The following is a 12,864-nucleotide window of genomic DNA, read 5'->3' on the forward strand; positions in this document are numbered from 1 at the left end:
CTATTGCCATACAACAACCAAATGTAAAATCATTATGGCTAATTCTAACATGTTGTCCATTCTGGAGATAAAACCTCTTGAGGCATTTAATATTCATGCATTCAGAATTTGTATGGCTGCGAGAACGGGTCTTCCTGCATTCATATACATGTACATACATGTGCGCTTACATAATGCTGATGGGTATCAATACATAACGTAATGTACATCTCCATTTGCATGTGTTCATACCAACAAGTACATTTATTCCCAAAGTCTTATTTTTTTCTTTTCCATTTATGTGTGCTCTTTTTTCAAATGTCATTATTTATTGCAAGTATTGATTTTTCTGTGGTATTCTTTGCCGCATACATTTATACATATACACCCACAAATATCACATCTACCAAAACAAACAGAAACATATACATCCATAAACAGACATAAATGAACATATTTCATCCATCCATTCAGGTATGTCATAATCATTATCACCATTAACAAGCAACTAAATGTATATGTACATAGGCATCAACTTTCTATGTTCTAATACGCATTTAAACACAAAGAACTACCTCAATTTATATGCATACTGTACCTTCATTAAGCCATAATAAATCTCCAAATGATATGATTCCGTATTACTTATATTCCTCGTACAGGCAAGTATTCCTCATAGTATAACTCCAAGATCATAAAGTAAATGTTAGCTCCAGCCGTTCAAAACAGAGCATTACGTAGCTACTGAGATACCCATAACATACAAGGATTATACAACATCCCAGGCACAAAGCATCATGTTCCATCCGCTGGTCTATCCAGCCGTGAATCTGAACCAAGCTCATACAAGGTGAGATGAAGCAACAAAAAAAAATGCAGGAATAAATAAAAATCAAGAGCTCCGTTCCCTCACAACACTGCCCGACGAGCTCCCACTCTGTATTTAAAGGATCCGGAGTGAGCTCGATCTGCACAGGGGCTGCGATTTGGCCGTGTCGGTGCGTGCTTTGGGGCGGGAGGGTGAGAGGGAGAGAGAGAGATGGAGGGGGGGTAGAGGTGAGATGATTTCCCTTGTGGATGCTGTACAATGCACGGAGCAGGGAAGCTTGGGCATCCCTTGGTGATGACGGCAGAGAGAGAGAGAGAGGAAGGGAGAGATGGAGATGGTAAGATGGAGATATGGGAAGAGAGAAAGAGGGAGACTGACAGAGGTGATTGTGTGAATGTGTAATATATGGGGGGGTGTGATACAAAGTAAAGGATACAGAGACAGATATAAGGAGCTAGATAGAATGAGAAAGAAGGGGAGAATGAAGAAGAGAGACTGGATAGAGAGAGAGGAGAAAGAAAACGTGATAGAAAGAGAGAGAGATGGATAGTCAGAGAGGTGAGGAAGAGAGACTCACATAGATTAAAAAGAGAAGAACAAATGAAAGAAATGAAGAGAGCAAAATAGAGGAGAGAGGGGGAGAGAGTGTGAAGAAATTAGGAGAGTGAGCAAGAAAGAGAGAAAGAGGGAAGAAAAGAAAGGAGAGGATGTGCAGAGGATAAAGAAAATACCAAGATAGAGAGAGAAGAGAGAAAAGGACAGAGAAAGCAAGACTGGAGAAAAGGCAGTAAGCTAGCATGCATCACCGGCATTTGACACACGTGTACAAACCTCCCCACAAGGGCTCGCACAATGAAGACCTACGGAACGAAAGAGGCATGCCAACATGCATCTGAAGAGAACACATCGGAGGAAGGATGGCGTACAATGTACGCTCGCTCTAAAGACTTCCCCCGATTCCTGCAAGCGGAGAGCCCGTGTGTGTGTGTGTGTGAGGCATTGCTGCCGTCATACAGGCACGCTAAGTTATGAATCATAGGAGTAAAGCGAGGAGTGATAGCACTCCTCTAGTTGCTTTGCTAGACCCCAATTTCCTAATGGATTTCAAAAGCAGTCATCTACTTCACAAAGTCAACATTCCGAGCTTCAGAAATGTTAATGTTTATTCAATTAACATATTCACAAGTTCCGACTTGTATGTACATTTCCTATTCTAATTTTCTTTTCATTTCCAGGTCGGAAATATAGAGAGGAAAAAGTAATGAGCATGCCTGCTTTGCCAGACCCTAAATTTCTTAATGGATTCCAAAAGCAGTTATCTACTACCCAAACTCAACAAAGCCAATAATCCCAGTTTCCAAATATTTCCATGTTTATTCAATTAGCATATATTCACATGTGCGAACATGTTAATGTACATTAATAATCTGATTTTGTTCTCATATAAAGGTTGGAAATATAGATAGGTAAAATATATTAGCATGCTTGCTTTGCTAGACCCTAATTCTCTAATGGAATTCAAAAGCAGCCATTTACTACACAAACTCAACAAAGCTAATATTCCTGGCTTTCAAATATTCTATGTTTATTCCATTAGCATATTCACAAGTGCCAACATGTACAGGTAAATATACATGAATTCATTTCCTAATCTAATACTCCAGGTTGGAATATAGAGGTAAAATGTATTACAATGCTTGCTTTGCCAGACCCTAATTTCCTAATGGATTCCAAAGGCAGTGATCTACTGCACTATATCAACATTACCAGCATTCAAATATTTCCATGTTTATTCAATTAGCATATATACCAGTTTCAATGTGTCCATGTGCATGAATTTTCCCTATTTTGACCTCAACTTTAAACAAAAGGGATTTTAGAAATATGTTTGAAATCAACATTAGATGTGAAAATACTGAAAAATCATAGTTTTTTTATATTTTGAAATTTTTCTTGATATAGGACTAGGTAATTTATATTTGTCACAAATGTACATTCCACGTTTACAAAAAATATAAAATTTCCATTACATTTTATCATTTAAATATTAATCCCTTCTTTTGTTTTCTAGTGCCTGACTTGGTTACATAAAGCAGTCTTTCCGCCCTTTCACACATGAAAAAAAATCGTAATTTGAATGATTCCAGTGAAAAAAAGGCTAATGACAAATATTTAGCACAAGTTTGTGAAACCAAACTAGAACATGATTAGAATCACAAACGCTAATCACAGTCACGATTACAATAGCAATCATCATTACAATGATGATTCAAGATTCACGTGTGAAAAGGCCCTTTGATTACTCTTTAAAAATGATATTTGAAATTTTAAGCAATTTACCAATTAAGCCGATCACTCTAACAACTATTGTTTCTAAAACAACTAATTAAAAAGTTTAAACAATACTTGTTAGCATGACTGGCATAAACAGCATTGCTTAAAATGTCAAATAGCATATTTAATTGTGGAGCATTGTGGCACAGAGATTGTCCAGGGAAACTATACAGAATGCGTAAATGAGGGGAGTGGTTGGAGCACCGAAAAGTATGAACAAAATTTACAATATTTTGGGGGTTCTTTTTCAATGTTTTAATAATAATAACGGTATATTTACCCAGGGTAGCTACTTCAATTCCGAAAGCTGTTCTCCCAGCAGGCCCTGCTATTAGTATTACCCCGGCTAAGCTAGGCTACTGATTCAGGTGCACACAGCTTTTTGAGGAATTACTTCCTGCCGGTACCCATTTACCTCACCTGAGTTGAGTGCAGCACACCGTGGATAAATTCCTTGCTGAAGGAAACTACGCCATGGCTGGGATTTGAACCCATGACCCTCTGTTTCAAAGTCCGTAGACTAATCCACTGGGCCACAACGATCTACATTGACATTAATGCTTCATGTCTGAACACAGTTTACTTGCTGAACTCTTCAGCATTAAGCAACGTTTGAAAACAGGTGCCGCAAGTGAAGTCTAAACACAGGCATACCCACCTCTCTTCTACTTCAGCACCTACTTCTTGATGCATATTTGCACAACGGAATCATATTGGACGTGAATAATGGATTTTTCATCAAGTCCCAGCGCGATATTAACTCATCATTTTCAGCCGAGATATGAGAATTACGGTGTTTGCCAAAACAACTTACTCTTGATCGGTGTGATGGAGTGAATTTAGATTTAACCCTTTCACTCTTACGATACAAATCAGTTAGTATCCTCTGGTGGAAAGGACTTTCTTAGCCGCAGCACTTTCTTTGCGGAATAATTTACTCTTCAATCTGAGCATTCTAACATCCTTAAGCAACCTTCAAACCCATTCTAGGCCAGTGTGTGTTAACGCAGGACAAGTTGTTTAAACATTTAATCCCATTTCTTGTTGATATTAAATAATCAAATTCTTGGTATAACTATCAAGAATTAATTTCTCGGTGTCAAGAAAACCATTCTGTACATACTAAATGGCAATAAAATGGTGTAACAAAATAATAATTCATTTCAAGAAATGGGGTAAATGATTACTTGGCTTGCCATACATGGACAATATCAGTTGGTGTTGTTAATCAATGTAATTCTTCTTTTTAGGAAAGAGGATAAGACAATCAAACTGGCTTGCCATAAACACTGGCTAAAGAACAGCGCCTGTAATACCAGCAGATTTTGTCCCAATGCAGAACTGCCAACCTGAACAAGAAGATTTCAGTATTTTCAAGGCTGAAAATCAGTATTTTGGTGAGGAAATTAGTATTTTCACAGGAATACCATAGGACAACACATAAACTGAAACTTAAGAAATCAGTATTTCGCATGAAACCATCAGTATTCTTCTCTATTTTAAGTACTAAATACGGAAAATCAGTACTACTTGGCAGCTCTGCCAATGCCACAATGGCACTCGCCCAAACTCTATTCACTATTTTCCCTCCACCCCCTCCAAATGAAACATTTCCAGACCATTGACACTGTACAGTATAAATGCCTTTCAGTGAACAAATCAACAAAATATTCAAACAGGAAATGTGGTTGTAGTGTACAACTATGAAAGACAAAAGCAAAACAATACTTTCATCAGTACATGAGAAAAAAAAAACAAAGGCAAGGGGAAACTTATGACAGTAAAAGATGGGCTAAAAATGATTTAAAACCGTTGCTTTCCCCTTAACAAGATAGTGTGATTGGTCTGGCGGCAATTTCTCAAAGAGAATTGGAGAGAGCCACTCTGTAATTAGTCTATATTGCTTAGAAATTGACGATCTGACGATGGTGAAGGCTTCATAATGGGTAATGAGTTTCGTAGACGTATATAAATCTAAAAGCCTAACGACATTCATTTTCAAAACATAAAAGTCAACGTTACCAAATATGTGAGTTGCTATGGCAACCGAATGATCACTACAAAAGGGGCTTAATGAGGCAAAAAAGTAATGACTTTGTGAGAAAATGAAAGAAGGAAAATGAAATGGTGACGTGACAGAATTTCATTTTCAAGAGTACTACATTGTACATGTAGATGTTAAGAGCAGTGTATCCTTAACAGAAGCCAATGCTAATGGATCAATGCAATCTAGTTTCTGCCCCCCCACCCAATCACCTCAATACCATGTTTCGAGTATTATACCAGCATTACAACACAAACTCCAGAGGACCCCCCCTACCACACCCTTTTCTTTAACTGAGAAGCAAAAAAGTATTTGTATTCTCAATACGTTCCCACAGAAATTAATGTCCTAGTAACTGAAGAGAAGTTTAGTGTAACCAAATTCTCAAAATGGTGTCAGGCAATGGACAAACAGTAATATCACCTCCAGTGGATGAGACAAGTACAGACACAGAAAAACAGACGCATGAGACAAGACAAGACTTACAGAGAGAACAGCCTATCCGAACTGACCTTTACAAATTTCTGTTGGGGGGGCTATTCATCTACGATACATTAGAAAAGTACACAATCAATCCATTTAGCAGCTAGGTATGGAAAGGCCCTCTCTAAACAAGGAGTAAATTGATGAATGGCCGCCTCTACTTCTTCAGACAAAAAGATAAATAAGGGCGGAGGAATGAAGGAGTTCACTGATCTGTATCACCGACGAATTGCCACGGTGATACAGGAATGATATGAACAAAGGGGGTGGTCATAACATGTATGTGAGGGGATGCACAATAGGGACAATCATTCATTTTTTTTGTAATTAAAAGATTGATTAAGTTCCAAAGTGATTAAAGGAATAATATGAGCAGGTACAACATTTAACAATAGAGGTGATTTGTTTCTCCACTAATAAATTGATCAGTCGCCATGGTGATACAGGAATGATATGAGGAGGGGTGGACATAAAATGTATATGTGAGAGGATGCAAAATAGAGGTAATTATTCATTTTTTAATTAAAAGATTAAGTTCCAAAGTGATTAAGGAATATCAGCAGATACAGAATAAACAATATAGGTGATCTGCTATTTGTCATTGTGATATGTGAACAATAAGAGCAGAGGCAGTGATGTCAAGTATATGATAGAAGATGAACAAATAGACATAAGTATTAACTTTTCTACCAATTAATTGGTGAATCGCCATGGTGATACAGGTATAGTACGTGCAGAGGTGGTGATCATGGAATGTATTTTTGGAGAAAGTAAAAATAGAGGGAATTTATTCCCTTTTCTGCAAAATAATTTATGAATTGCAAAGGTGACATAGGAATAATATAAGGACAAGAGATACAGTATCAAATAACATAGAATGTAAAACAGAAGTGACTGACTTTTCCCCAAAAATTAAAACAAGAACATAATAAATTAGAAATAGGAATAGTTCTATGAAATTTTCCCACATTTATGTTGTATTATCATTGCTGTTTTTTTTTTTGCTTTATTTTCATTCATTTCTTTATTCATTTTTCAATCATTAATTTCATTTTAATAAATCATTTATCTACAATCTTTATTTCGTTTTATTGTCATTTTATCATTTAGTCTTCATTTTGTGTATGTGTGTGTGAGGGAGGGGGGGGGGGGGTGGGTTCAAGAACAAAAAATGATGCCAATAAACCAAAACCTTGAATAGGGTGGGGATACATCTTATGAGAAAAGAAGAAATGGCATTCAGCTGTGGATGCCGAATGCACTGAGAAGTGTGAATTTTATGGGTGTAATTAAGTTAGGGGGGTATAAAGGTAAGAAAGAACTTTGGCTGTTTACTTTAAAGGTCAAGTCCACCCCAGAAAAGGTTGATTTGAATCAAAATCAAACAAGCACAACACTGAAAGATTCATCAAAATCGGATGTAAAGTAAAAAAGTTATGACAGTTTTAAATTTTGCTATTTTTCACAAAAAGGTTATATGCACAACTCAATGACATGTGAGTCGATGATGTCCCGAACTTAATATTTTCTTTGTTTTTTGTTTTTTTCAATTTTTTCAGATTTGACAGTAAGGACCAACTCAACTGAGCCCTAAGATGTTAAAACAATGGTAATACCTCATGTTCACTAAGAAATAAAACTTTGTTTCACATGACAATGATGAGAAAATTACAATATTTCATATTTCACATGATAAAATACAAAAGAAATAGTGAGTGATTAATTAACTGTTTTGTGAAAAATAATGTCAATGTTATGCTTGCTTAATTTTTCTGGGGTGGATTTGACCTTTAAGTAAGGTGGGGGGGGGGGTAAAGGGGTTACAACGAAAAACTTTAGCTATTACTTAAACCCTATTTTAGTTTTACCTCTCGGTGTAATTTTAACACCTCCGTGTATGATCCCATAGGGACACCCGAAGGTGTCAGATTTAACACCAAAGATTATACAGCAAAGAACTGGGATTCACAGGAATAATGTAAAAGTCCTCACATGTCTTTGTGTACAAAGTCGATACAGTTGAAAAGTACATTGTCGATGCACAGTGACACCACTGAATTAAGTAACCAATTACATTTGTTTACACCAATCTAAGCGGGTTGATGATACTAACCATATACCACGAAAGCAATGGGGGTCATCCAGAACCGCTCAAGTGACTACTATTTTTAGCGTTTTTGATAAGGCAAACCATCTTGAGTTTGAAATCGAAATGTCAACGAATTTCGGAATCCAGGTTGGTAATAAACGAGGGACTTGCACTCTGCGATGTATCTAACCGGTCGTTAGGGGTCGGGGAAGGAAGATAGCGTACTTGGAAGGAGTGATATGGTGTTTACATGAAGTAGATATAAACTGTTCTAAGAGATAGCAATGCACATCGAGGGCTTGCTTGCAGGAGAATATCAGTAAATGAGAACAGGGGAAGATCCAAGGGGGCGGTGAGGGGTAACTGAAGGGGAAAAACGTGAATCTCTTTGAAAGATACAAAACAAATGGTGAAAATATTGTTGCTCAAGGTGATTTCTAGGCTGACTACTTTGTTTAAAAAAACAACAGCAGCAAAAATCTAGTCACATGCTAAGAAAGACATGGGGATAAATTCTGAGAGACACAGCCCGTCATATACATATACATGTAACTAAACAAAATTTCAAAGACTGCATTTATCCACCTATAACATACATGTACATGTATTTCCCTTTCGAAAAAGGTTTGGATAATTTGATCAACTAACCACTTGTTTAAAAAAAAAATCATATTGAATGCCAAGGACTGCGATACAGGAGTATCCTACAAATGCACTTCCCCATATACATGTATAGCATAGCAACAGGCTATACATTTCATCTCTTCTTTAAATCATACCTTCGCAAGCACGGTTGAGGTAATTCTGGAGTAAATTCATGTCCGACCGCCTAACGGGTCAAGTACGGAATCCTCTTACCTCCGATGAAGGAAGAGATACGAAATGAGCTCCGTTACTGATTTTCTGAATGAAATTAGGGGACGTCTTTTTTTGAAATTCAGGATCGCTTCTCAGGTGTACAAGTAGGGGGCCCACAGAGAGGATAGAGTTTTGAGAAAGGTAGCAATTATTCCAGTTTTCCATGGTTCGAGAGGGTAGCAAGAAGAAGGTTCCCCAACTGTTACTCTTCTGTACATATTCACCATGGAAATTCTGCGAGTGATGTAGAAAGTGATCTTTTGATTTCGCTTTGGTTGGTATATGCTGATGATCAATCTAACCAAATCATAACTATTAATTGAACTATACTCGTGGTATATATCTCTCACTTTTTTATCTTTCATCATCCCTCTCTCTCTCTGCCCATCTACTTAGCCACTTTCCCCTTTTCATCCGCTCCATCTTACCCTGTATATCCCTTACCCCCACTCCCTCTCTCTATCAACCCTGCCCCCCCCCCCATCAACCCCTCTCTTCCTATCCCCCTCTTGTGGTCTGCCTCCCTTTCCCTAACCCTCTCTTCCTTTCCTTCTCTCTCATCTGACCCATTACCCCTCTTTCCTTCTTGCTCTCCCCCCCCCCAACAAACACCCTCCTCATTTCTCCCACAAATATTTTCCTTTAACTTGATGAATGGTGCCGGAACCAAACACACACGTTCATAATTCACAGGTCAACTCTCAGGAGATATGAAGACCAGTCGTACCTGTGTTCAAATAGCCGTACAAAACCAATTAACCCATCAACTACCAAATACTATTTTCCCAAATGCCTTAACACAGCAGACACTAGGCTCACATAGTAAAAAGGTTAAGGTGGATTTTATGCAGGAGAATAAAGTTTTGAATTTGGGAAGATAAACAGTTTGAATGGGGCCAAAGAAGGGGGAAATAGATAAATAGATATAAATAGACAGACAGACAGACAGACAGATAGATAGATAGATGTAGATAGATAGATAGATAGATAGGAAGAGAGAGACAGTGAAGGGGAAAGGAGAAGAAAATAAATATAAATATATAGCTTTCTTCATGAGATATGAACTCACCATATGCCTGGAGGCCATGTCATGAAGCTGTTCATAAGTTATGAATGACTTTCAAGAATGATGGTATTTTGATTATAACACCAACGAGTGTCAATAAAACAAAATAATGTGTTATGTTAACACCAATCAGTGTTGAATTGGTATCAATATATTTGTTGAATTAGCACCATGATTCTAAAACTAGCCTAAAATATTTAAGGTGTTGTCCTCTCACAAAACTGAATGAGAGTTCATGTAGATTTAACTCCATTGTTTTGCATTGAGTATAGAAAAAAATAGGGATAGATAGATAAATAGATGGATGGACGGACGGACGGACAGTCAGACAGACAGTCAGACAGACAGACATATAGACAGATAGATAGATAGATAGATAGATAGATAGATAGATAGAGAGAGAGATAGAGATAGAGATATAGAGATAGAGAGATAGATAGATAAATAGATAGATAGATGGAAAAAAATATTTGAATATGCATACGTACATGTAGAGACATATAACTAAGGGTCGTAACCATAAAAAGGAAGAAAGACAAGATTATAAGCTAGGTAGTTTTATAGGGTAAACCATAAAAGGGGAAGAAAAACAAGATCATAAAAAAATCCATTTTCAATCTGAAAATATAAAGGGGAAATCAGTAATAAAAATGTGAAGAGGAAAGAGGTTTATATATAAAAGGAGGAAGGATGACTTTATTCCAAGCGACTGAATACAATAATAAAGGCTTTGGAATTATGACAGAAAATCCAATACTTGTAAGGTACACGTGCAGAGAGAAAGGAAATGAAAAAATTGCTGTTTTTTTCCTGTTGCATTGAAGATTCAAAGCTACCTTTAGTCGGTGACCATCGTGAGTACCGGGGACCACAGGTGACAGAATGAATAAATCATGATTCCCTATCCCCATAAGGTCACTCGCTCTGGAATGGTCATCGGCCCCTGTTACCGTGGCTACCCGCACTTTGCGCATGTTCACACTGCCATTTTTTTTTTTTAGAAAGGCTAGTTAGGTTCGGTTGGTGTTCTCATTCTTCTCCTCATTTTTCTCTTTCTTCTTCTACATCTTCTTCCTCCCCTCCTTATATATCTTTTTCTCTTCATCCCCTCTTCCTCCTCCTTATACATCTATAAATCATGAATGTGTACAGTATTTTCACTGTGGCTTTAAATATATGCAGCAATAGTTACTAGTACTTGTTCAAGTATTACATGTAAATACTAAAGGTTTGAATTGAACTATCAGGAGTAGGCAAATTTCCACATTTGGATAATTGGATATTAAAATACTTAATCAACTGTAACACAAATATATTCATTTAAAAGATGAAAATATGTTACAAATATTTTCTCCTTATCATTTCAGCCCCTTTAAGGTTAAAACAAGAACTGGAAAAATGTCCAAAAGCAAATTGAAGCAAAACTAGATGAGTGATTCAAATTTACTCTCCCTGCAAGGGGCAAAATGTGGAAAATTCGATTGGAAAAGGAGAAGAAAAAAAATGACACTGAGCCTTAAATAAAGAAACCAACAGACCTCTAAATGCTAATAAGGCACGTAGCAAAGGAGAGCTGGAAAAAATGTAAATAGAACTTTTAAGAATGAAATTTCATCCTATTGGGTCAAATGTAAATTACGTATGGGAGTGTTGGAGCATCGTACGATCGGAGCGCGGCTCTCGTTCTGTTTTTCGTCAGGTGTGGTATGTGATTAGCTGTCTAAATAAGATAAAAGGTATGTATGGTTTCTAGGTGTATAGTATGCGTGCTGTTTATGATGTAGATGCTGATGTATATGTAAAAGGTTTGTAATTATAGTCCTCATAGTTGAAGGAAAGAAAAAGAAAGAAAAAAATACGTACATATTTTTAGCTTACACATGTACAACATGAAATGAATGATTTTTATTAGTGCATTTATTTAGGTGTTTTCATTTCTATATTTGAAAGTAATATTACCAATTTCGTTAATTGATGGCATATTCAAACAATGTATGAGATGGCCATTCTCTGGCAAACTGATGCATAGAGATTTATATCTTTTATTTATATTTTCTCTGGTTGGTTTGCTTATCTTTGATTTCTGGTCAGCAATCACGCAAAAAGAATCATTATCAATGAAATCTTCAAAAGAAGATACATATTTGTAGTAAAATATGATCATGCCCGTACTCTATACATATGACAGAAACAGGGTCAAAATCAAAACCTTTTGGATTTTATTTTCCTTTATTTTTGAGGAGCTGTCTGATTTATCCCTTTAAAAAATCCATTTAGAAATTGAAGCCTGTCCACCTTGTGTCACACCTAGAGCTGCACTCAAGGCGCCGGTATCACAAAGCTTAAAAATCAATTATATGGTTGATTTTTATGACTGATTTTAATGATCATTACATGCAGCCACGCATACAAACCAAGCGCATGATCAATTGCAAATGGTTTGTGGTAACCGCCCTGTTCCTGGTTGTATATTTCTGTGCAGATGTCACATTCTTTATCGTCACACCTGTGTCTATTTCAACATCACAGATCCCTACCCTTTCCCCTTAATGAAAGCTCTTGCCCCGTTCACACTCGAAATTTAATGCTGGTGTGATACCCCTCACCCGTCATGGGGTGCAATCTTTGATAGTATGAAAATGGGAAAGAGAAAGGCAGATGAAGAGGAAGGGATAATATTACTGGGAGCAAAGGAGGAAAGCGGGGGAGAAGAATGGAAGAAGTATAAAAATAATAATAATATAATAAAACTATGCTTATATAGTGCATATAACGATGATAAAATCATGTCTCTATGCGCTTAGAAAGAAGAATAGAAAGAATGGAGAAGAAAGAAAAGCCTGTTCACAGAGGAGCAAATATATAATCAATTAATGGGTACATGTATATCTTATTTTACGAAAAGGAATGTCTTCAAAAGGGACTTAAAGGATTCTACATTATTAGCTGGTTTAACAATATCAGGTAATTTATTCCAAAGTTCAGCAGAGGACATTTTGAATGAACGAGCACCGTAGAATTGAGTTTTAATTTTGGGAACTACAAGGAGAGATTTGTTGTTTGACCTTAATTTTCTTTGGGGTACATAGAAGGAGTACTAGAAGAATGAAATAAAGGACACATGTATGACGATACATGTACAGAGGAAGGAAGAGAGGAAAGGTGAGATCATTGTGAGGTCA

This window comes from Lytechinus variegatus, chromosome 19, assembly GCF_018143015.1.
Source record: "Lytechinus variegatus isolate NC3 chromosome 19, Lvar_3.0, whole genome shotgun sequence".
Lineage (NCBI taxonomy): Eukaryota > Metazoa > Echinodermata > Echinoidea > Temnopleuroida > Toxopneustidae > Lytechinus > Lytechinus variegatus.